Raw genomic sequence first — 27,348 nt, 5'->3', positions numbered from 1 at the left:
GATATTCTTTCCATGATCTTATATATTAGACTAGTCACTTTTATGGGTCTGTAATTTTCCGGGTCGGTAGGTGGTTCCCCCTTTATGAAGGATGACTGTTGCTGTCCTCCACTCTATCTGGACAAAGCCAGTCCTGGGGCTGTGATTAAACAGAGATCCTAATGGGCCTGATAAGTCCTGATTTAAGCTGTTTGAGAGGAAACCTGGTATGTCTTCAGGCCCCAATGAAATAGTGTTTTTAGTTTTAGAGACTGCAGTAGTAATCTGTTCTTTGGTGATAATTGGCGGCAGAGTGTGGAGGGTATTTCTTGAGAGAGAACTGGAGTGATGGGGAGGTGAAGTTTTAGCTAAATTTGTCGGGCAGCAGATTTGCTGCATCTTCCAGCTGATTGTAGCTGATGCCATCAACAACTTGCCATCCATGCTGTAAATCTAACTTCTTGCTCATTTATCTTAATGACATTATGTCGAGTTCAGAAGCTAAGTTTTGTTTGTTTATATCTTGGCAGTGTCTGGTATAAAGATACGGAGGAGAAGCTTATGTGTACTTGTCTCTCCTTCCTTTGTGTTATGTAGCATACACCAATGCAACACAACTTCAGCATCAATGTATGAAGTTAAGGGACATGTAGTGTGGATTTAGTATTGTCCACACTTGCTTATTTGAAGTATTTGTGTGTGTGTGTGTGTGTGTGTGTGTGTGTGTGTGTGTGTGTGTGTGTGTGTGTGTGTGTGTGTGTGTATTCCTGCTGTGTGTTTGTGTGATTGTGCTTGCACTTGCCTATTATAATGTCTCTGTGCACCCACTTGTATGTGATTGCATGTGTGTGTGAGTGCCTGCCGTCATGAGTATGTATGTGATAATGGTCATATAGGAGAACTACAAATGCTCTGTATTCCCCTACAGATGGATGAAGCCTTTCTGGCTAGCACAGTCTTCTTAGGCCTAATCAAATAAAATATTTAATCTTGTTGTTCACTCCCTCCTCCTAAATGCTTTTGTCAGAGTGGGTTTCCATCACAGTGCCATACTGTGTTCAAAGACTTTCTCACTTTTTTGAGCCTTCAAAATAAAGATTGGTTCCTCTTCCTCCTTCCCAATCCCCGACCAAATTTACCAAAGGAATACCTTAAGAATCAGTTCTTTCTTCTGTTCTTTTCTCTGTATTTGTAGCAACCTACTCTGCAATTTATTTAACTTACCTATCATCTTTTGTACAGATGACATGATAATTTACAGAAGCCACCAGTCCCACTCTGTAAATCTCTCTAACAGGATCCCTCCAGGCTAACCAGCGGGATAATCGTCCTCATCACTTACACACACATAAACCAAAGCCACGATCTTTGGGGCTAAACAGAAAGTGAACTCTGACCCTCCTCCACTTAGTCTGTATATCATAAGACATAACCTTTAGAAACTGTTACAAACGTCGTATACGAAGGTTTTCCAAGAAGGCTGTACATTGATCAACAGCTTAAGTTCAGCTCTGCTAGTGTGAAAACAGAAACTGAGAAAAAAATGTGCTGTTGAAACTGGGTAAAATTCAGTTTCGGGCGAATAAGTACACTGCCTACTTATCGGCAAAGAAGAAATTTGGAAAACCTGAAAAAAATCAATCAGAAAAGGTGAAGAGAAAACACTGTCTGGGAATGATTCTTCAGCTGTTCAGCAAAAAGTAGTTCAAGCTTCACCACTGGTTCAAGAAATGGCTTCTAGTAATTTAGAGGAAAAAATAAATCAGATGCACTCAAAGGTGATTAAAATAAATGAAACATTGAAAGAATATTTTAACTCAAATAACAAAATGCTGAAAAAATAAAGGAAGCTTCAATTAGCTGTTCAGATGAACTGATAAAACTGTAAAAGTCAGAGGCTGAAATGAAGGAAAAACTGGATGAGTATTAGGCTTCTTCTCAAGAAGAGCTGTTTTAAATAGTAGAGTTACCAGGCAGAAAGCGCAGGAAAAAAAAAACTGAGATGGCCTGCTCATAGGTTCATAGGTGTATACTAGGCTAATGGTCCTGGAGCCTTTACAAGCCTAGCCCATAGGATTAACCTGGCATCATGCCACCTGACCTTAGTTTCCAGTGCCTCTGTCGAGTAGAGCCACTGGAATGATCCCCGGCGTGAATTTTCTATTTCCCATCCTCTTATAAAGATGTTTCTTGAAGAGGCTAGTGAGGTGCTCTGTTTGACATGTATGGGAAGTCTGTTCCATAGCATGGGCAGTCTCTGGGTTATGAACCTATCCCTCCAGCACATTCTGTTGAGTGTGGTAATGAGGTTTAGGTCTCTGGAGTGTGTGGTGCAGAGGGATTGGGATTTCTTTAGATGCAGCATTTCTAACAGAGCTGGGTCAGACATGGCTTTGTAAGTCTAGCAGAGATCGCCTCTAAGTAGGTGATATGAGACAGAGAATAGTTGGGGTTCTGTCCATATAGGACAAGTGTTTAAGGCCTAGGATCCTCTTTGTGAGACACTTCTGCAGCCTGTCCAGTTGTTGCAGGTGTCTAGTGAGGTACATGCCAAATGGGGCATTGTACTTGATGATTGGTGTAATGAGGGAAGAGTAGAGGGAGACAATAACCACTTTCTTCCTGGATGCAAAACCCTTAGTAATGAGATGTGCTACATAGGACTTTCTGACCACAGTGCAGTGTGGTGGTCAAAAGAGAGGTTGCTGTCAACCTGTGTTCCCAGATCTCTTATAAAGCCTTCTATGTACAGTGGACTACCATCGATGTGGTAGTTCATGGGAACTGGGTTTTTCCCAAAGGGGATGATGACACATTTTTTTTGGCATTGAGCTTAAGGCCATGGTTCTGATTCCAGTCGTTGGTCTCATTGAGGCCTTTCTGTAGGATGTCAACATCACTTGGGGAGTTAATAATTGCTCCCAACTTGCAATCGTCTGCGAACTTTGTCAGCCAGAGTGCCCTCATGTTGAACTCGACTTTTGAGAAGTAGATACCGAAAAGGAGAGGACCCAGGACTGATCCCTGTGGGACTCCACTTGTGACTGGTCAGCAGTCTGACTTGGAGTCAGCTACTTTCACACTGTGGGTTCTATCTGTGAGTCATTTTGCAACCTACCTAGTGATACAGGGGTTGATGCCTAGCTTAGTGAGTTTTTCTATGATTCCTGAGTGGGGAATGGTGTCACAGGCCTTGGCCAGATCAAGGTAGGCTGTATAAACCACCTTGCCTTCATCCACAGCTCTGGTGGCTAACTCAAAGAAGTTGACCAAGTTGAGCAGGCATGATCTACCCTTCACAAAACCAAACTGTGTGGGATCCAGAGTTTGGATATTCCCTATATCCTTGTTTATTAGGTCCATGATGATGCGTTACATAGCTTTGCATATCAGACTTGTCAGGCTAACGGGGCGATAGTTCCCAGGGTCTGTAGTCACTCCTCCTTTGTGGAGAGGGATGATTATAGCAGTGTGCTATTTGGTAGGGACAAAGCCTCTGGTGAGGCTGTGATTGAACAGGACACACAGGTGAGGTGCCAGTTCACTTTGTAGTTCATGTAGAACACAGCCAGGGATATTGTCAGGTCCCATAGAAGCTGTATTCTTGGCCTTGGACAGTGCTGTTTTAACCTGTGCAGCAGTAATACTGGGTGTTTGGCAATATACTGGTGTTGTGATTGGTCCTTTGGGGGGGGGTGAAGTTGGCACTGAATCTGTCTGCCAGTATATTGGCAGTACCTGTTGGTTCGGTATAGGAGGTACCATTGTGCAGCAGCTCAGAGCAAATCTGGGTATTGCCATGGAGGTTCTTTACATAACTGTAGAAGGCCTTGTGGTTGTCTTTACTATCTACTGCAATTCTGTTTTCATAGCTATCTTTAGAGGATTTGATGAGGGATCTCAGCTTTTTGTTGAGGCTGATAAGGGAGTTTTTCCAGTCTTGGGACTTCACCTTATTCCGCATCAGTTTCCTTCTTCTGTTGTAGAGTTTGTTTATGGCAGGGGACCACCAGATTGGCTTCCTTTTTTTTGGATGAGAGCATCTTGGTTCTATTGGGTATGGTGAGATCCATGCATTTGTGTACGTGTTCATACAGTGCATTGCTGTATGATTCGGCGGTCATGCAACTATTCTCCATTTGCATGGGTGTCGTGAAGTTAGCCACCTCTGTTCTTAGGAGCCCAAAGTTAGCTTTGGAGAAGTTTTTCATGGTGGTTACCTTTGCGGGGGTGGGGTTGGGCGGGATGTGGATTTCCAAGGTGATTATTTTGCGGTCAGATCTAACCAGGGAGGAGTTGTCTATTGGTGTAGAGCAACGGTCGCCCATGTTAGTAATGACCAGGTCGGGGATGTTGCTACTTCTAATGGGGGTAAGAACGAGCTGGTCCAGGGCATTGGAATTAATGAATTCCAGGAAACATTGGGCAAGTGTATTGGTACACGAGTAGTTTTCCCAGTTAATGGAAGGGTAGTTGAAGTCACCCAGTATGAGTGTGTTAGTTGGACCCTAATATTCTCCAGGGTGCTTAGGAACATGGAGTGAGTGTCTTGGGGCATGGTTGGGGACCTATAACAGGCTACAACCTGATTTGGTGTCTTACCCAATGTTAGCTGCACCTGAATGTTGGGCTACCAGTCTGGAGGTGTGCGCATGCTTTATGAGTATGGAAACGCAACCACCTTTGGAGCTTCGGTGTAAGTTCTGGGGCCGAAAGGTGTGGAATGAGTTATAGTCTGGTAGAGCAGGGTTGCTTTCTGCTGCCTTGAACCAGGTCTCTGTCACTGCACAGATGTCGATGTTCTCCATTTTAAGGAGTGCTTAGAGCGAGTGTATTTTGAGATTTAGTCTTCTAACATTGAGCAGTATGACCCTCAGATTGCATTTGTTTGTAGCTGTTACAGTGGTAATTTGGTCTTTAGAACACTGCCTAAAAAGGGCACAATATGGGTGGCAACAGCCTTGGCCAGTATCCAGAAGTCATGGGGTGACAGATGCAGGCCATCTCTGGCAAAGCATCGAGGTCTGTCAATCATGTCATCCCAGGCAGACAGATACTGTATCCCCTTAGAATGGCACCAGAAACTTAGCCAGTTGTTGAAATCAGTAATTTTCTGCTTGTACTGTGGTATCATTCTGGGTGATGGTAGGATGCTGCACAAGGCTAGGGTCATATGCCTGAGCTACATAATCCGAGAGCTCCTCCACGTCTCTTTTCATGTAATCCAAGGAGGTACGTCTCAGGTCATTCACACCCACATGTACAATGACAGAGTCATATTTGTACCTGTTGTTGAGGGACCTGAGTGTGTGTGTTATATGGCAGGTCCTGACACCTGACTGGCAGCTGACTGTTACTTTCTCCTTATTCAACCTAGTGAGTGGGACATCAGTGTGCCTCACTATCGAGTCACCTATGATTAGTGTGCTGGGCATGCTGTTTTGCTTTAGGGGCTTTGGTTGAGTGGCACACTGTTTGAGAGTTATGTGTCTCATGATTAGTGCTGTGTTGTGTTGGTCGAATGCATTTTTGCCATGCAGGTCTCTGCTGTTTGGGTTGATTTTTATTGAGAGCCTCCATGAAGGTGGGTGTGTGGTTTGTGTTTTTATGTGAAGGCAGTGATGGTGTGTGTTCTGGAGGACTATATGTTCCATGTGGTGTGGTGCAAGTGTTGACCTTCTCCTCTTGACTAGCTATTCTGGTCTTGGCTGGAGAGTGCGTGGCTTCCAGTTTTGATATATAAGTGCATCTCTCACAAGCCTGAGTGTTGGGAGGTAAGAGGAGATGGTTGTCGGTGTACATGAGGCATTTGCTACATTGCCTCAGGATGCCCAAGTTCATCAGGTTAACAGGAGAAAGCACAGGGAACTGACTTTTAGACATGCCTGGAGGGGTGGGCATTAATAATAAGTACTGGAGCTGTTTCCTTGTAGAACGTTTAGTGCTGGTAGCACTTTTGTGTGCTACAATAATTGCTACAAGAAGTCTGGTATGATAAAATGCTAGACTAATAAGCTAGTAAAAGTCCAGGAGAGGTGAGAACTAGCAGGTCTAAGGGAAAAATTGAAGAGCAGACTTTGGCACCTCTCAGAAGCTTACAATCAGTCCTGGATACAGCAAATCTGTATCTGGACTAGACTAGTTACAGGAAAGGTGGGAAACGAGCACAACGTGGGCTTTTAAACCAGAAAGTTGAAAGAAGTGGAAAAACTGCCCAACGGCCAATAAACTACAAATTCTAGGCCAGAAACCTCTCCTCTTGTGGTAGATAGGCTACCTAGTGCTTACCACTCCCACTGATAAGCTAGAAGGCTTCCCTCCAACACTGAAAGGTTTGGGGGCTTAGAAGCTTACATACAGTCCTGGATACAGCAAATCTGTATCTGGACTAAACTAGTTATAAGAAAGATGGGAAAAGCGCAAATGCGGGCTTTTAGACCAGATAGTCGAAGGAGATGGAATAACTGCCCAAACGGCCAATAAACTACAATTTCTGGGCCAGAAACCGCTCATATTTGCATTAATAATCCCAAAACCATGCTACATACAAGGTATCACAATATTTTTTTCTTGAAGTATACATGATGGCAAACACATTTGTATTGATTTTTGACCTCTATCAATGAATATGTGTTAGAACGCTAAGGTGATAACTTATTTTTTTAAAGGCTGAAGCCACACCCACTGGGAATTAAAGGTACACACTCATTGTCCCGTTCGATTCTCAGCTAGAGCGTCTTCTGTGGAGACATGCGTGAATGGGCGTACCCTCGTTGAAAGTTGTGCATTAGGGCCAGCAACTCAGTATGTAAAAATCAACTGCCAATCATTAGCGGACCGGAGTTCCACTGTGGCGACCCCTAACCGGGAAAAGCTGAAAGACACAACAACAACTCAGAACAGCTGTACTGGAGGGAATGAGTTAAAGTAAACAAGTACTTTTTATAGGGCTTTACAGTATAACAGGAGAAGAAAGGTGGGACAAAATCAAGTTTAATGTTAATATGATATGATCTTGTGTTGCTAAGATGGGGTGGGGTGTAAAACTGCACTGATTATATTATATGCAGAATTAAATTTTCTCTTATTTTTACAAGGGTGAATGTCTAGATTAATGCCTTTGGCTTACTGTATGAATGAGGATTATTTTGTAAACAAGCAATCTTGAAAAATAAGACAAAATGATAAAAGCCAGAAAAAATACAGTTTCTGACATCTGCAGAAATATTAGCTGTTTTTTTTCCATTAGCAAATGGCAGCAGTACATTCTGTTGTGTGTGAAATTTATAGATTCGTTGCTGACTGCTTTTACATGGAGACGAGCTGTCTGTAGATGCAAGCAGTTAATATTGAGAGTTCTAAGCATTCTTTACTAAGGGAAATGTAACATTTAAATGTACAATGGCAAGCATTTCACAAAAAACATTTGAAATTATGGAAAGTGAGTAAAATATAGCAGCGTCCTTAGCAGCCTTGACACTTTAATGCATTTAATAGAACCATGTACAATTTAGTTTTATTTAAAGATAGGTAGTGCACTTTTTCTTAGGTGTCCTCCCCGCGGTCGAGTGGGCATTCAAAAGACATGCGTTGAATGGGCATGCCTTCGTTGAAGGTTGGGCGTCGGGCTAGCAACTTGACACCATAAAAATCATTAGCGGACTGGAGTTCTGCTGTGGCGACCCCTAACCGGGAAAAGCCGAAAGACAAACAACAAAGTGCATTTTTTCTTTGGGTTAGAAGTTAATGCTTTCTGAAAGCATAGAAGTTGTTGTTCATATCTGGAAGGGAATAGAAATAAGAACAGAGCACAATCAATATAAGTGGAAACACAGGCTGTAGTATGCTCTTTAGCATGGATAACCTTATTTTTATGTTAGGTAATGCCTGTGGGTGCAGCTGCCAATTTGGAGCAATTGTTCCTGTCAGGAGGGGGGGTGGGGATGATCTAAAAATGTATTCAGTTTTTTGTTTGCAAGTTTTCAGTAAAACCGTCTTGAAAATGTGACATAGGTTCAGAGATGAGAAGAAACAGCTGGATAAAAGATCATCCTGTCATACATTAGTGTGTGCATGTAACACAGAAGATGGAAATACACTCAAAAAATTGTCATGTATAGTAGGTGTGAACAGTAGCTTTTCATCATAATCTATATTCTATCCATATTATTTTGGGATGTAAATGGCTTTATAGGCACAGACAAAAAGGGATGAGATGACATTATATTAAGAAATGCAGCATGCAAATAACACTGCTGCAGGAGATGCATATGGAAAGAAATGAGTATGTGAATTTGACAAAGAAAATATTTCAGGATGAATATTCAGCAGAATATCAGGGTCAGAGAAAAACTGGAGTAATTATAGTATTTACTAGAGGGACTCCAATAGTGATAGAAGAGGGAAAAAAGGCAATAACGGTAGATTTATGGTAGAAAGGGGCTATTGGCAAGGGAGGGGGATTACACTGGCTGGTATTTATATTTTACCAAAACTGCTATTATGGAGCTTAAGATAAGTTTGGGGGAAATACTCGGATTTCAGCAGGGAATATTGCTTATATGTGGGGATTGGAATTTGATTTGCAATAATGTGGAACTATCAGGGGAACCTAGGAGGGAAAACTTAACAAAAGAGGGTAGATTTCTGCAGAAATTTATGAAAATATTTGGTATGGAAGATATGATTTCAGTAGTAGGAACTTGGACTTGATTTGCATATTATTCCCCAAGGTACAATAACTGGGCTAAACTACACACAGAAATGTTATTTCACAGGAACATGTGCATTGGAATTTACTGGAGAAAAGTGGCAAAGTAACCAAGGTACTGGGTGCAAATAACTAGAGAGGGATGCAGCCAAGAAGACTGCCTTCCCTACCAGGGATTGATATCAAAGTTTAGGCAAAGAGAAGGGGATAGGGGAAGCAAGTGAAAGACATGCTGTGATGGAGTTAGATGTATCTAGAGCATCAGAAGGTGGTCTTTGAAAAGGGATAATTAGTATGTCATATTAAATATTACAAGATAACCATAAGAATCAGTAATAAGGATGTTAGAAAAGATTGGGAAGAGTTACTGAAAAAGCAATTTACAAGAGAATAATGAGTAGACGCATATGGCTGCCAGGAATGCAACAAAGTCCAGAAGGTTTATGATCTTTGCTTGGAATTGTTTGGATAAGTATTTTTATATCCCAAACAGACTTCAAAGAATTTTTCCTCAGGTAGATAGCAAATGTTGGAGGTATGATGGAGAAGAGAAAGGTAACCAAGAACACATGTTTTGGGAGTGTAATGAATTGACAGGTTTTAACAATTCCCTATTGAGTACCCAGTCAGAAATATTGCGTGAACAAATGACTGCAGTTAAGAATATGATTTTTTGAGCTGGGACACAGGATCTGAATTGCCTAGACATAGTAAGGCTTTATTAAATTCAATTTTGTTGGCTGCCAAAAATGTAGTAACTAGAAAATGGAAATCGAAGTCTAAACCAGTTGTATTTGAGGTATTGAGTATTAAAAGAGATGAAGTGGAAGAGATTTGTAGAAAAGGAAAGGAGCAAATTACATAGAAAGAAGTGGAAATTGTGGGAACAAGGAGTGCAGAATAATGTTCAGGAGAATGAGTGAGGTTTAAAGGAAGGCAATAATTTAATAATTTATGTACTATTGGACTGATGATAGTTTTAAAGCAAGAATATATATGTGATGTATGATGTATGTAAGTGTAAAAATGTTAATATGGTTTGTTTTCTTTTCTGTAATGTATGTTTGCCTATGTCTTAGTCGATAATTTAATAAAGGTGTTTAAAAAAAACTTTCATTTACCTAGTGATTTGGCTAGAGAAGGACCTGAAGTTCAAGCATTATCTTACTGTCACAAACTGTAGCGCGAGGTCTCTCTTTTCATGGCAAAAAAAAAACAAAAAAAACCTCCCAGCTCTCCCCTGAAGAAAGATCAGCCACAGAGAAGAGTGTTGTTGCCACAACTAGAGTATAAATTTACCAATCATTGCCTCGGCATTCAAGCATAATGACACAGTGCTTCAAACCCTCTACAACAACATCTGTAGATTTTTTGTGTTAGCCCCAAATAGGGAGCATTACTGCTGTATGATTTCAAAAGCAAAATGGCTTTCTGTACAGCATAGATGCAGATTACTCTTTGTTCTATAGTTCATAAACTCCTTCAGTAAAACTACTTCCTTATCTTAAATGCTCAGCTCACCATCTGGAATAAGAACGGTCACCTCAGATCCATTCCCAACTTTGTCCAAGCCTTAAAAGTCCCACAAATCCAGTTACACTCAACAAGCACTACTTCTCAAGATTAACCCCACTTTACTTGGGAATCCTTTATAAGTGATATAAAAGACACTTTAACTGCTTTTATCAAAATTCTTTCCAAATTTGCTACTGTTTTCATTCTGAAGGAGTAACATAAACAAAAAGGCACCATGCATTGCAACCCAGGCTACTACACTTCCTTACCCATCCTAGGCTGTAGAGTACAGACCTTCTTAACCATCTAATTTGCTCTACCGTTATTTTTTCCTGAATGTCATTATTCATTGCCCCCCTTTGCTTCATTCCTCCCAGTCTTACCCCATTCCCCCATCTCCAAGCCTTGCCAAAATTAAGGGTGTCCTGGGGGGGTCTTGACAACAAATGTAAACAAGAAACATCTTTATTAAATTATCAATTATGACATAGGCAATCATACATTTATATAAATGAAAATAAACCATATTGACATATTTTCAGTTGCAAACATTATACATCACTTATAATCTAGTTAGTCACAGTCAGTCAAACATTAAAAGCTCATTCAATTCCTGACTTCTATTAAACCTCATTCCTCCTTCAAAACATTATTCTGAATGTATTATTTCTGTAATTCCAATTTTTTTATATGTAATTTACTCCTACCCTTTTCTAAAGATCCCACTTCAATTGTTTTACATCTGTTACTATATTCACTACTTCTAGTACAGTTGGTTTAGACTTTGATTTCCATTTTCTAGTAATTGCTTTTTTGGCAGGTACCAGGCTTAAACTCAGCAAGGCCTTACCATCTCTAAGCAATAACAATTCTGTGTCATAGTTCAAAAAATAATTTCCTTAGTTACACCAATTTTCTTAACCAGTATTTCTGTTAGCATAGTCTGCAGGGAATTTCTAAAGTCTGCCAACTCATTACTCTCCAAAAAAAATATGTTCCTAATTGCCTCTTTCTTCCCCATCTGTAACATTGCCAATCTACCTGAGGAAAATTTGTTTGGAGCTTGTTTAGGGTATAAAAATACCTGTGCAAATACTTCCAAGCAAAGATCCTAAATCTTCTAGAATTTGTTGCATATTTGGGAGCCATACATATATGGCTTTATTGTTTCTTTGTGAATTGCTTAGCCAGTCTCTTTTCCCAATCCTTTCCAACCTCCTCTGATTGATTTCCTATAGTTATCATGCAATATTGTATGCACCCTACAAATTATCCCTTATTTAACAACAGCTTCTGTTGTATAATCTGCTGAAATCTCTATGGCTGCTGGCCTTTCATTTAAGATCAGTCTCTAGCCTGCATTCCAAATGAATTCTTGACCTCTTCGCATTCTATTACCTTTCCTTCAGTAATTATTTGCTCCCAATACCTATGTTCTTTTGCCAGTTTTCTCCAGTAAATTCTCGTCCTCTGTTGCCTATTCTCTGTACCCCAAATTGCAGTCATCCCTATTGGCAAAATCTCCTTTCTTCATCCCTGTATACTGACATATGCTAATACTTAAACGTACAAACCAAAGAAGATCAGGAGTAGGCTGTAGATTCCAGTATAAAGATTAATGTGAGGTAGTTCGATCTCATCTTCATTTTTACATATGGGTTCAGAGCCGATCCTTGGCTCCGACTCGGACGATTTACAAGCTGGAAGACTTCTGGTTGGCTCGTGGCTGAGCAGGTGTCCCATGGTGCGCCAGTACAATCACCAGATCTTGTTTGCTGTGTTGACGATTTCAGTTGTGCTTCTCTTGGCTCTGGCTAAGTTTTTCAAATTCTTTATATTCGATATTGTATTTCAGTGCTTTATTAGAACTTTTGTTGTATATTTAGTGTTGCTAATATATTAGGCAGTTGTATTGCTTGACCTTTTTGGGTGCAACTTCGTTTACTAGTGGTTATTGGTATCCTGTGTGCCAGTTAGTTTTAGGCACCATTGCGCATTTTTTGATTATTAGGTAGAGTATTTGTTTTTGGCGGTTTTCTGCTGTTAGTCAACAGGGGCTCCTGTTGTCTTGTCTGTTGTTATTCTGACCATTTTTGGTCACTGTTGGCAGTTAGTTTTCTGCTATATTCACAAGAGATAACTAGTCAGAATACACCACGAGACACCTTCTTCAACAAAAAGTCTTTATTCGAATAGATATTCCAGTAGATAAACAGGTAAGGATAAGCGCTTTCGCTTGCTGCTAGCAAGCTTCTTCAGATCAATGTCCATATATTTTTTCAGTGGTTTATATAGCAAAGCAGTATCTGCTAATCATATCATTAAGTAATTCATTATGCAATTGAGACGTATCCTTAATTAAATATCTCATTACTGAATCAAGCATCTAAAGATCCAATTTGCTACAGTGATAAGCTGAATGCATCTCTTCGCTTGTCTCTACATAATTAAATAAATCACTGTATTGTATCTGTATTTAAAACCTTAACATATTACTGGGATTAAAATATTAAAGTGAAATAAAACAAAACAAAACAATACAAATCAAAGCGATCTGGCATACATATAACTGAATGACACTTCAGAGTTAAATGAATTAATAAATTAATACATTCCTATTAACTAAAAATTCTTATGCTTTTCTTGATATAAATACAAATCGAAAGTGTCACTAAACTGTCTCGTATAAATGCTGGTTAATTCATCATCGCGGGTCTTTTGATATGATCCCAAGACAGTTTCATGCACTTACAAAATGAATTTTCATGGCTTAATGGCATCTAATATAATGTAGCGTTTAATGTACTAAAGCTCACGTTATTATTTCTGTGACTGCTAAGAGAAGCACTATCGCATGGCCTTCGTGTAGTCAAAGTTGTACCAACTCATGCTGAAATACATATATATCATAAATTTATATAAAGATGCCAAATGTATATAAATAAATAAATAAATATGTAATATATATCTGTACATAAAAATTCATAAAAATTCATTAAATTCATGATTCAATGTATCTATCTTATACACAAGTTCAGATGATACATAATATGACATTTATTTTATTATTGTTATCATATCGCTTCATCATATGATGCCTATGATGCTTCATCTTTATTCTATTAAAAATTATTATTGTGAATCAAATATAAAACCTTGGAGATGTCAACACATGTATTTTCTAACTTATCTAACAATCGATGTTAAAAGGCATCCCATATAGGGTGAAATGTTGAGTGTACCTGACCTCATATATTCATTACGAATAACGCTAAATGTCAAATCAATTGACAGGTGAGAGCCTAACTGACTTCCATCTGACCTAGTAGTCAATGATTTTGGGTGCAACTTCGTTTACTAGTGGTTATTGGTATCCTGTGTGCCAGTTAGTTTTAGGCACCATTGCGCATTTTTTGATTATTAGGTAGAGTATTTGTTTTTGGCGGTTTTCTGCTGTTAGTCAACAGGGGCTCCTGTTGTCTTGTCTGTTGTTATTCTGACCATTTTTGGTCACTGTTGGCAGTTAGTTTTCTGCTATATTGAGATTATTTGTTTTTGGCGGGGATCCGCTTGTGAATTTACTAGGATTGCAGCCTCCCTAGTATACTACCTGTTATTAGAAATATAGAAGTATAGAAATTTATTGTGTCATGTACTGTTTCTCTTGTGTGAGTGGGCTTTCCTTTCTGGTTTGTTTAAATTAGAAGACCTAACTTTCTCTACACCGGGCTACGCCCGTTTAAGTTAGAGGACCTAGTCCTCATGTAACTCCTTTAGAAGACCTAGCTTTCTCTACACCGGGCTAGGCTTGTTTAAGTTAGAGGATCTAGTCCTCCTCCTTTTTCTCTCTTTCAATCTCTCTGGGTTTTGTGTGTGTAATAATGTCTAAGGAAAGTAAGGAGCATAAACCCTCGGGGTTCAAAAAGTGCATGAAATGCTCCAAAAAGATGTCTTTAACTGATGGCCACAGTAGCTGTGTCTACTGCCTAGGGGCCATCCACTTGCAGGAATCGTGCTTGTTTTGCCATGCTTTCTCTCCTAGAGTGTTACAGGAGAGAAAGAACAAACTCATACCCAAGGGTCTATTGAAACCATGCTTTGAGGAAGCACTTTCCAGTTCTTTGGCTTCCTCTAGGTCTGGGAAATCAAAATCCTCAAAAAGACCTTCTCCGGCACCAGCTGGTGTCTCAGAGCCACCTCCTAAACAGTCAAAACAGTCCAAATCTGCCTCCTCGGCTCCTTAGCTTTTGGAGCCAAAGGAGAGCATCATGGTGGTGTCAGAGTTGGTTACAGTTGTTTTGGAGCCGATCTCTGAACCTATTGATACAACAGTTGACTCTGCTACTTGGAGCTGGTCTGTAAGCTCCCTACGGTTTCTGTAACAATTAAGTGTCCAGTGCCCCCCAGGTCAAGATCCTGTACTATGTCCTCCAGGAGCCTCTCAGAAAAGATGTGGAAAGGGAGGTGCTGAGACTCCTGAAGTCGTCTGCCTTATGAAAATTATTGTTGGCTCTGACCCAGTCGGCTCCAGAGCCACTTGGCCCAGCTTTGCCCTTGTCTGCTATTCCTCCTCCGAGCCATACTGGCCTTTCGGAGCCAGAGTGCTTGGTGCCAATGGAGGAAATGCTGGCTCCAGCTCACTTTGTTGCTGCCTTGGAGCCGGGTTCAGCTCCAACATGCTCGGTGCCATCTGTCGTGTCCAGGGGCCAAAGCTCTCCTGTCATCACCGACAGGAAGGGTTGGAATCTATCTTCTTTGGTTCCGAGCCTTCCTCTCAGTGCTTTAGCCAGAGTGAGCTCGGACCCTGCATCTATCGTGGAGCCGACAGCTCTGGCTCCATCACCGATCCTCGTCTCTTTAGAGCGGGGGAGGTCTTTGGAGCTGGAGACGTCGGCGTTTGAGATGATGAGGAGCATGCTGTCTCATTCTCTCGCCCCTACCAGTGGTAGCAGCACTCTTCCCTTGAGAGCACCCACTTCAGTCTCAGCCCCTACTCTCTCTGGAGACAGCAGAGACCCGCAGCCTCAGGAGCCATCGGCTGCTGGCCCCCACTGTTCTGAGGCTTCCTTGGAATGTCTTTCTGAGGAGCCTCCCCGGAAGAGGTTATGTAAGAGGAAACATGTTGACTCCCAGGATGAGTCTTTCACATTGGACACTGACCTCGAGGAGGCAGAAGGGTCCCCCAAGTTGTCCTCTGATGATGTCTCCTTTGTGGACATTTTAGAGATCCTTAGGCAGAGGTGCGACTGGCCCAATGTTAACCCTTCTGATGAGGAGTCTGTGTACCTGAAGTCTTTGGGGTCTCAACCTTCTGCCTCTTGTGTGTCTCCACCTTTTGATGAACTGATGGATCTAGATAGTCGAAAGGTGTGGGATACTCCTGACACCGTGGAGCCAGTCCCCAGGAGACCAAACAAGTTCTTGTCTGCCCCTTCTGGTAAAGAGTTCTTGTCCAAGGGCATTCCCATAGATGCCATAATGGCGGCAGCGGCCATGAAGAAGGAGTTGGCGGAGACTTCTTCATCTGTTCATCCGCCAAACAAGGAGTCTCGACAGATGGACAGATTTGGGAAGCGTATCTTTAGTTCAGCGGTCTTTACCCTTCGATCGATGAACTATCTCATGCACTTCACGTGGTTGCAGAGGGATCTCCTCAAGGAGTTAGGAGATTCCATACAAAGTGCGTGTACTGAAGGAGTCCCTGACAAGATTTCTACTCAGTTGTCCACCTTAAATTCTGTGGTTAACTCCTCCATGCGACTTATCTCTTATGCTGCAGATGGAGCGAGTAGAGCAACGGGGTCCGGAGTTGCCTTGAGGCGCCACCCCTGGATGCGCTTATGTAATTTTGTGGAACTGTTCAAGTCTACTTTCACCAACTCCCCGTTTGATGGTTCTTCATTGTTTGGTTCCAAGGTGAAGGATACAATCACTCGGTATGAACAAGAAGGAAAGACGCTTTTTGCTGTGGGAGTGCGTTTTTAGTGTCCCTTCCAGACCATACCCCAAGGGTCAAAAGGGTGGTAAAATGTGGTTCAAGTAGTCCCAGAGGGTCTTTCCTGACTCACACGGTGAATCCTCCTTCAGAGGCAGAGGAGGAGGAAATGGCAGACGTTGCCCTAGAGGCAGGGGTGGTCCACAATACCAACAAGGCCGTGATTCCTTTCGAGGACGACCTTATCAGTGCTATTGATGTGGAGCCCGACTGCGCTTTTCTGGGGATGGTCGGGGGTCGCATTTCTTTGTACCAAGAAGCCTGGCTAAATATTACTCAAGACAAGTGGGTACAAAGAGTTGTTACCAAAGGCTATATCATACCCTTTTCCCTATTACCGTTTGTTCCCGAAAGGATCCCAGATGTACCACCCAATCACAGGGATCAGGCAACTGTGGAGATCAACAAGTTGCTCTTAAAAAGAGTCATCCAGACTGTCCCAGCAGACCAGATAGGATCCGGAACTTACTCCAGGTTCTTTTTAGTTCCAAAACGAACCAGATATTGGAGGCCAATATTGGACCTCAGCAGATTGAACGAATCAGTGAAGAAAGACAAGTTTCTGATGGTAACACTGCAGTCCATACTCCCGTTGTTAGGGAAAGACTTTTGGATGTGCTCTCTGGATCTTCAGGACGCCTACTACCACATAAAAATGGACGAGGCATCCAGAAGACATCTACGCTTCCAGCTGGGAGCCAGTCACTGTCAGTTTCGCGCTTTGCCCTTTGGTCTAACCACAGCCCCCAGGGTGTAATACATGGCAGTAGTGACAGCTCACCTGAGACATCAGGGATTCCAGTTGTTTCCTTATTTGGATGACTGGCTCCTGACTGCCCCCACCAGGCATCTACTCCTCCAAAACGGATGCCATGATTCAACTTTGTGCTCAGTTAGGGATCTCCATAAATTGGAAAAAATCTGCATTATTGCCCTCTCAATCTGTGATTTTTAAAGGCACAGAGGTAGACACAGTGAACATGACAGCGCGTCTCCCTGCCGAAAGTGCACAGAACTTAATCTCCCAAGTTCAACATTTTCTTCCGTTGCGAAAAGTCAAAGCGAAGTGGGTTCTTCAGCTCCTTGGGACTAAGGCTTCCCCAATTCTATTAGTACAATTAGCCAGGTTGCACATGAGAATTCTCCCTTGGCTTCTGTTTTCCCAATGGTCCTTCCAATATCTCCCACTGAGTCATCCTATCCTGCTGACGGAATCATGCAAGAAGGACCTTTTTGGTGGATAGCTCCCACTCAACTGATCATGGGTTCCCCCTTTGTTCTGGCCCAACCCATTGCTACTGTGACCATGGATGCTTCCCTGATTGGGTGGGGGAGGGCATTATCTCGGCAGGACTGCCCAAGGCACGTGGCAAGAACACGAGGCTCATCTGCATATCAATGTTCTAGAGATGATGGCAGTGCTTCTTTCAAGACCTTCTTCCTCTAGGGAGAATTGCAATACAATCAGACATGTTGGTGGTTTGGTATATTAACAAACAGGGCGGTACCAGATCTTACCCACTCTGTCGAGAGGCCATGTGAATTTGGGAATGGGAGATTTCTTCCCAGTGCTTTCTGGTTGCAACGCACATTCCAGGGACGAACAACGTGATAGCCGACAAGCTCAGCCGGGCAATCCTAATGCCTCCCGAGTGATCTCTGAAATGGGAAACAGTGGATCAGATTTTCTGGAAATGGGGAAAGCCTTGCTGCAACCTTTTTGCCAGCCAAGTCAATACCAAATGCAGCAGCTATTTTTCCCTCATTCCCCCTCCAGGGGAGACTCCGAGAGATGCTCTGGCTCATGATTGGCCCATGGGACTTCTGTATGCCTTTCCTCCAATCCCTCTCATTTCCAAAGTGATTCAGAAAGCCAGTCAGCTGGGAAGCAAGTTGATCCTCATTGCTCCTTACTGGCTTTGTCAGGTCTGGTTCCCCTTCCTCGAGCCTCTCCTCCTGGACGATCCCTGGATTCTGGACCCAGCTCCAGATCTATTGACTCACATGTTGGGTTCGCTACACCCCTCAATCCACAACCTCAAATTGACAGCGTGGCTGCTTCAGTTCCATCCCTAGTCAGGCTTCATGATGTATCATCCTCCGTGTCACATATTCTTATGTCCTCCCATAAACCTTCAACTAGAAGGCTGTATGGCAGTAAATGGAAAAGATTTTCTATTTGGGCACAGAGAATGAATGTAGATCCATATACTGCTTCTATCCCTGTGATTCTGGATTTTCTTTCTGAGCTTTTTCAGCAAGGATCTGCCGCTGTCACTATCAGAGTCCAGTTGGTGGCAATTTCTCATTTTCACTTAGGTTTTCCAGATACCAATTTAATGTCTTATAAGCTATGCAAGATCTTTTTGAAAGGGGCCACTCTATTGAGACCACCTCTGCAAGAACTAGTGGCTTCTTGGGATTTAAATTTTGTGCTGTCCAAATTGACATCTTCCCCCTTTGAACCTTCCCACTCATCTTCACTAAAATGTTTGTCTTGGAAGACCTTGTTTTTGGTAGCTATCACATCAGCTAGATGGGTATCGGAGCTACAGGCCTTGTATATTAAGCCACCGTATTTAATTTTTCACAAAGACAGGGTATCGTTGCGTACTAGACCCTCTTTTGTCCCCAAAGTTTGTTCTAATGCTACCTTAAACCAATCAATAGAACTCCCAGTTTTCTTCCCTAACCACTGTAATGCAGCTGAGTACCGTTTTCATCAGCTAGACATTCAAACACAACAATGTTTTTATCTACAGCGGACTAAGGTTTTCAGGAAATCAGATCAATTATTAATTTCCTTTTCTGACTCTAGATTGGGCTTACCAGTTTCTAAAGTGACACTATCTAATTGGATATCCAGTTGTAATGCCTTTATCTATAGCTCAGAGGGCAAACCTTTACCCTGCAGGATCAAGGCTCATTCTACCAGGTCGCTGTGTACCTCTGTAGCCTTTCAAGCCAGGGTACCACTTGATAATATTTGTGTAGCAGCTATGTGGGCTACCCCTCACACTTTTATTACACATTACAAATTGGATTTGGCATCCAGGGGTAGAGCATCCTTTGGCTCCATGGTGCTCAAGAGTATTTTCCAATGATCCACCCAAGAATAAGGCGCTAGGGACGCTGTCCCATATGTAAAAATGAAGGTGAGATCAGACTACCTAACATAAAGAAGTTATGTACTCACCATAACATTCCATGTTGGTAGTCCATCTCACCCTTCATTTTTACCGATCCACCCCCATCCTGGATGATCTGGAAGTAATAATTTGGTTACCCTTGGCTGGAGACCCTTTAGTATTGGTTGTTTTTATGGTTGTTATTCTAGTGAGCAGCAAACAAGATCTGGGGATTGTACTGGTGCACCATGGGATCCCTGCTTAGCCATGAGCCAACCAGAAGTCTTCCAGCTTGTAAATCGGCTGAGTCGGAGCCGAAGATTGGCTCCAAACCCATATGTAAAAATGAAGGGTGAGATGGACTACATAACTTCTTTTTTATTGTAGAACAGACCACAGAATAAAAAACATAACCGCTTTCGTAGGTGTGTACCCCACTTCATCAGATGTAAATATGTTGCATCTTAACCTTCATCTTATACTCTGAAAGCACTAGTCACATGCTATTAGATAATCATGTGACCCAAATATTTAAAGCCATACATACATAGATACCTTATGTATAATTGAAATCACTCTCTTATAAAAAATAGCAGCAATATATTCAGAATAATTTCATACAAAAATACGTATATAAAACTTCATGTAAAAAACACGTATATAAAAAACTCACTTTTCCAATAAGAATGAATGCAAGAAATACACACATAAAATTTATCTAAAGAGGGGTCTTTTCTTTAATATAGGCTTCAGGGGTACATAGCCATTCAGGCCATGTCCACTATCTGCCTTAAGCCTTACAATCCATTTGGCTTCCAGAGCCTCTGTCTTGTTGCGGACATTGCCACCCCTGATACTTTCATACACCCTCCCTAATACAAGAAATTTAAAAGTATGTTCATCGTCAGTCTCACTGACATGTTTAGAGAGTGCACTTACTCTCTCCTTTCTATTAATGTGGTACACATGTTCCCTAATCTGATCTTTAAATGCTCTGTCAGTTTTACCAACATAAATTTTCAAACATTTCAAACAATGGGCAAGATACACTACATGTTTTGTGTTGCATGAAGCAGAAACATTAAAATTATGTTTTCTCTCACATTGAATTGTCCTAACTGGGATCCCTGTACAGATTCAAGCCAACATAGTAAAGCTGCGTTCGGTCAAGCTTAGTCTGGCAGCATACTGTTACAAATGGCATGATTCGAACAATATCCAGTTTTTTCGCATGGTCCGATCACGAGATTGCAGTGATTTTCTAAATTTTCTAAGTCGGGTTTCAGACAAAAAAGGGTCCTAGCTCCCTTTGTAATATTGTTGTTTTTTCCTTATTTAACCTGCTTGAGAAATAGTGAATCACTGTATTTCTGTGGAAACATACCTCATAGTCTCCATACCTGGTGTATACCTGTTGCCTGACACGGTATGTTGTGCATCTCTGTGTAGATTAACAACCATATAAAGAGGATTAGATCTGTCCTTACTTTTTGGAAGCTAATTATCCATCGTCGATGCTAGTAACTAGACATGCAGACGAATTTTTTCAGCAAAGCTAGGTTGGAAGAACCAACTCCGACCGTTTTAGAGCTGTGGAGTGTAATGACCAAATTCTTGCTCTCAGGAGAGACTTTACTTTCATAATGTTCCTCTCGGAGGTAGCCAGGCTGAAGGGGCTTCTCAGGTAGCTGTTCTCCTCCTTCAATGTTAGGCCTCCTTACTGTTTCCAGGTTCAGAGCAGAGCCAGGGTTAACTTCATGGGTTCTCCTAGTTCTTCAGGGTCTCGCCATGAACTATGTTAAAATGCAGCAAATTTATTACATGATTAGAGGTTACTATCTCATCTAATATGACTGGGTTTGAGCCTGGTTCAAGATTGAGCATGTTCAGAAACCTCTGATACTATCTATACCAGATCTCCTATTCGTGATTCTGAGTAGTCTTCTGACCAAGATTACATCTCAGGATTTTACTTTCAGGTCTTCAATCATCAGTTAAAAATTTTTAAAAAGTGGAAGTCAAGATTTTCTGGTTCCGAAAAGGCTTGGGAATTTTTTTCTACCCCAGCATAGGCCTTTAGCTATACCTCCTGTTTGGATGTGGTAGAAGATGTTTTGCAGAGGCTTCTGAACCCTGATTCTTTGCCTCCTGCCCCAGTTAAACCGATAGGTATTATAGGGTGCCTGAAGCTCATAAGTATCTTTTAAGAGTCCTAGGGCAGACCCAGAACGTTTTCAGGGCCTAAAGGTGTTAAGGCTTCTGTTGTTAAAAATCCTGTTCCTCCTGATAAAGAGGAAGGGCTATCATAGATAACAGAAGTGATCATGTTCACTTTGCCATCCATGTTTTGAATTGCCTTTCACATGTAAAACCTAATCACTATTCTTTATTATTGAAGTCACTAAGGCCATCCTTTCATTTCTAGTAAGTTAAATTTTTGCAAACCATTTGTTCTGTGTTTCTAACATTTGTAAGCATTCATCCTGTATACCATTGTTTTGAAGGCCTGTTTAATGGATTCACAGTGGTTCTGTTCTAGGTTTCTGAAAGACATTCATCAGTTTACGAGCATTAAAGACAAGGGTTTAATCCTTGAAACAATCTAAATGTGATATTAGCTTCCGTAGTGCAGTTTACTGAAAGGATGAAAAAAAGTCCTTTAAAAAAAGATGTTCATTTCTTTTTGCGGTTACCTTGAAAGTTTAAGAATTGGCCTACTGGGTGAAGGAAGGATTTTTATGTTTCCTGTAGGGGTAGGCCCCTAATTTGGTAGGCAGACTCAGTCCTTTCTGGTCAGAACAGGAGTCCCTCACTGGTCTTCTGGCAAAGTTTCGGGTTGTCCTAAGGTGAAGCCAGCGCAATGATGCCTTTCAGCGCCAGACAGCAGAGTCAGTGACAGCACTTGGCATTGAAGGTATTTTCGGAATTGGGCTTTCATTCCCATGACATTATTGGTATCATTACCACGGTTACAGGTTTTATTTCCATACCTTGCCTCCTTTCAAAGGCATGCCAGACATTCCTCCTTACAAAGTAAGAGGCTCCAAGCAAATTTCTCTGTTACTCCAAATAGGGGCCATTCAGGGTTCCTGTGCCAGAAAGGGGCCTAGGATTTTATTCTGCCTGTTCCTAGTACCAAAAAGGGGAACACGTGGAGACCAATTTTGGATTTATCTATCCTCAACACTTATCTGGACATTCCCAAGTTCAAAATGTTGACGTTACAACAGCTTTTACCTCTGCTGGGCAAAGATCACTGGATGGTAACTTTAGATCTCAAGGAGGCTTACCTTCATGTGCCTATCAGACTAAGTTGCAGGAAGTATCTGCGTTTAGCTGGAATTCTCATTATCAGTTCTCTGCATTGCCCTTTGGCTTATCTACTGCCAGAGTATTCACAATTGAAGTCTAAGGTAATGTGAAGGTAAGTGTACTCAGATTGTTTAGTTCTGTTTCTCTGGGTACATTTAATTGGTTTATTTAAGCTTCAGTATATGGAGATGGCTCCTAGACACCCTCTCAAGAATCAGTTATGGTGGACAGATTTTATCTTGTGAATTTAGGTAACCCTTTATCAGGATACGGATGTTCTTAAGAGTTTTAAGAATCAGTTAGGAGCCTCATCAAATAATAATTTTGAGTACCCATTTTTATATTGGCCTATAAGTGGTGGAAACTTCATATCCAGTTTAGAGTTAGTTGGTAGCCAGATAATTGCTTGGCCTAAACAGGACTAACCTTATTTTCGTAGGGCAGGGCCATCCTTTCATTCAGAAGATTTTTTTCACCATATGTTCTGCTTGAACCTTTGTGAGAAGCATCCTTTAAATTTTTGGAGTTATTAAGGATAGGGTATTAATATTCCAGGTTTAAGTTATTTCCTCTGCTATTAAACATCATCTTAAGGGTTAAATCCCTGCAAAACTTTTTAATATCAAAAATAACTTCAGTAGTGTCCGAGTACCTGCTTGGTATGAAAGAAAGTCCTTTCGACAAAATGTTCATTTCTTCATTTGAAAGTACATAACTTGATAAGTTCCAGACTAAGCCTTCTTGTGAAAGAAGGATTTTTTGATGTTTCCTGAACCAGTCATCTGCCCTTCGAATTTCCTTTTCTGCCAACTTCTGCTCCTTTCCCTGGTTCTGGAAACCAAGTCCCTCACTGGTAGGGGGAAGCAAAGTTTCTGTTGTACTAAAGGGTGAACGCCAGCAGCATTGTGTTGTATACCTGCCAGTACAGCAGAGTCAGCTGACTGATGCACTTGTGCTATTGTAAGAAATATTTTCGGTCTTGCTCCTGTTCCGTTCCCTTTTTCACTTGTTAGTGCTGAATTAGCTTGTATAGCTCCATTCAGGATCGTGGATTCGCTCACAGGAATCTGCATTATAGTTGTATCGACTTCTGCTTCTTTCTCGGCTGTGCTCTGTCTCAGAAGTTCCCTTTCACCAGCCAGTAGTTCCTGTGGTTCGTCAAACCGTTCAGTAGGCATGTGCACATGCTCTAACTTCGAGCCGTTGTCTGTAAATCTTGGCCAAGAGAAGACATTGCCAAGTAAAAAATCTTTACGGTCTCTTTCCACTTTCTTCATCTTTATTTTACTTAATTTGCGCTCATATGTAGAGAATGAGTCCAAAGTCTCCACAAATTAAGTGTCCAAGGTAGCAGTGTCAAATAGTGATAAGAGCTCACCATATAAAGTTTTAATTGAGGAAGATAGACTCTGTCTCCCTATCAGCTGCTGCAATTAGCAGTTTCATATAGCTGACGCTGGTGTTTAAATTAACCTCCTGCCACTCGGTTAATAATACAAGATCACAGTTTACATGTGAGGGCATTTTCAGCACACGAAGCCCCCTCATAACTATACCTTCCTTAATGCAGAGCTCCATAAGAAATTTTTCATAGAGGTTCCTTTTTAGTTTAAAGAGTTCATTCTCTATGGCATGCAGCTTATTTTTCAATAAAACAATATCAACACCACTGGCCTAATTTTCCGTGCTCTCATAAGAGCAGTTAAAAAGTGGATTCTCATTGCTTTCAGTAACTTTTAACAGCTTCTCCACATTAATGGAATTACCTTGTGAGCAAATGACATGCTCTTGATCCAAGCCAACAATTTCTATTTCATCAGCCATAGTCCGAGCAGAGGTGGTAACCAAAATCAGCACAGCAATAAGAATAAAAAAACAGCTACCACCAAAGTTATCTGGACATTAGTACCAAATTTACACATCCAGATGAAAAAAGACAGTATCATTTTAATGTTTCTGCTTCATACAACACCAAACATGTAGTATATGTTGCCGATTGTTTGAAATTTTATGTTGGTAAAACTGATAGAGCATTTAAAGATCAGATTTGGGAACATATGTACCACATTAATAGAAAGGACAGAGTAAGTGCACTCTCTAAACATGTTAGTGAGACTGACTATGAACATATTTTTAAATTTCTTGTAATAGGGAGGGTTTATGGTGTCCGCAACAGGACAGAGGCTCTGGAAGCCAAATGGATTGTTAGGCTTAAGGCAGATAGTGGACATGGCCTGAATGACTATGTACCCCTGAAGCCTATATTAAAGAAAAGGCCCCTCTTTAGATGAATTTTATGTGTGTATTTCTTACATTCATTCTTATTGGAAAAGTGAGTTTTTTATATATGTGTTTTTTACATGAAGTTTTATATATGTATTTTTGTATGAAATTATTCTGAATTTATTGCTGCTATTTTTATGAGAGAGTGATTACAATTATACATAAGGTATATATGTATGTATGGCTTTAAATATTTGGGTCATGTGATTAATAGCATGTGACTAGTGCTTTCAGAGTATAAAATGAAGGTTAAGATGCAACATATTTACATCTGATGAAGTGGGGTACACATCTACGAAAGCGCTTATGTTTTTTATTCTGTGGTCTGTTATACAATAAATAATCTTTATACTGGAATCTGCAGCCTACTCCTTGCCCTTTTTTGGTTTGTATCCTTCTGGACTCTTTTGGCTTTTTGGAGCTGGAGACCTGCTTTTGGTGGTAGCTGTTTTTTTTATTCTTGATACTTAAATGTGCCTTATTAGGACTACTTGGTATTACTCTCCTTTATCTTATATATACTTTTGTTGCATATTCATGTTCTTTGTATGTATATATTTTGCTTGAACTTGCACTCCCTGGCTGAGTACGAAAATGACCCACTGAGATGATTCTTTACTTACCACAGTTAACAAATGAAAATAAAATAAATTAATAAAATAATGTGTGCATGCATTAGTGTGTCACAGTGTGTATGTATGTATGCACGTCTGTGCTGTGTGTCTGCATTCTTGTGTTTGTGTGTGTATCTGTATTTGTGTGCCAGCATTTGTGTGTTATTCTTAGTGTATGTGTTTGAGTGTATAGTGTGTGTGCGACTACATACAAACTTATGTCTGCTGTAGTGTGTTTGCACTTATGTTTTGTATATTTGTGTGTGCATTTGTGTAAAAGTGTGCACATTTGAAAGTATGTGTACATGCTAGTTTGTGTAATTATACATTTACTTGATTGTGTGTATGCATTTGTGTATTGTAGTGCGTACATGTGTTAGTGTGTGTGTCTGTGCTGTGTATGTATGCATTTGTGCGTAAGTGTGTGCATGTGTGGTGCGTGTGAGTGTGCTTGCACATGCATTTGGTAAAGTGTGTAATGTGTGCATTCAGTGTGTTTGTTCCATGTTGGTAAGGTTGCAAGGTAAAGAGTTAAAGTGTAGGCAGTCTCACCGTATGGCTGACATTTGAAGGCTGTATGTCTCTGTCTTACATTGTTGCAGGTTAAGGGGCAATCAGAGTTTTGGGATAAGCTATAGGAGGTCCCAATGTATGGTGATATCGTTTGGAGGCTGAATGTTTATGCCACACATCACTAAAAAGGTAAGGATGGCAACTATAACAGGCTAGTGAATGGGGGGGGGGTTGTGCCCCCATGATGGTATGATATGTTGACAGTCCATGAGAAAATGAGTCAGTTTTACCAGAAAAAGACCCTTATTAAGGAACAGTAGACAAAGAGCACTCTTCCTCATTACCAGTTTATGTAATTTCAAACTGCAGAAGCCAAGAAGACACCATTGTCTCTGAATCTGTAAGTTTTGATTATACACAGCAAAAATAGAGGATGATGAGGTCAACATAGAAAGGGGGACTCCAGTGAACTGTACCCCTGTTTTAACTGCATGGTTGAAGGAACACAGGTCATTTACCTGGGGGGAGGGGGTCACTAGTTCAAAGTAAGTGAGTTGACAGAAAGTAGAGCTTAATACACTGCTGTTGCTGTAATATTACAGTCCAAATAAATTTATAGCCGCCTGGTAAGGTCTTAGAAAAGGAGAAAATTACTGTCAGCTGCCTGTTGGGTCCCAGGATCTGCCACATAACGCATGCACTCAAGTCACTCCACAACAAGTACAAATACGACTCTGACATTGTCCATGCTGGAGTGAATGACTTGAGATGTACCTCCCTGGACTACATGAAAAGAGACATGGAAGAGCTCTTAGATCATGTGACCCAGGCAGGTGTGACCCTAGTCCTGAGTAACATCCTGCCTTCGCCCAGAATGTTACCACAGTATAAGGACACAATGATTGACTTCAACAATTGGCTAAGCTTCTGGTGTCATTCAAAGGGGATCCAGTATTTGTCTGCCTGGGATGACATGATCGACCACGATGTTTTGCCAGAGATTGTCTGCACCTGTCACCCCTGGGATTCAGGTTACTGGCTAAAGCTCTTGCCGCCCCTATAGTGCCTTTTTTAGGCAAGGTTTAAAGGATAAAACCACCACCATAACAGATACAAGCATGCAAAATCTGAAGGAAATACTACTCAATGCTAGAAGTCTAAACCTCAAAATGCACTCTCTTGAGGCAATCCTAAAAATGGAGAACATCGATATCTGTACAGTAACTGAGACCTGGTTCAAGGCTCCAGAGAACACCCCTGCAATACCAGGCTACAATTCTTACCACACTTTTCGGCCAC

This window comes from Protopterus annectens, chromosome 1.part2, assembly GCF_019279795.1.
Source record: "Protopterus annectens isolate FY-2018-M chromosome 1.part2, PAN1.0, whole genome shotgun sequence".
NCBI classification, from domain to species: Eukaryota; Metazoa; Chordata; order Ceratodontiformes; family Protopteridae; genus Protopterus; species Protopterus annectens.
Note: the sequence above shows the minus strand (reverse complement) of the source record.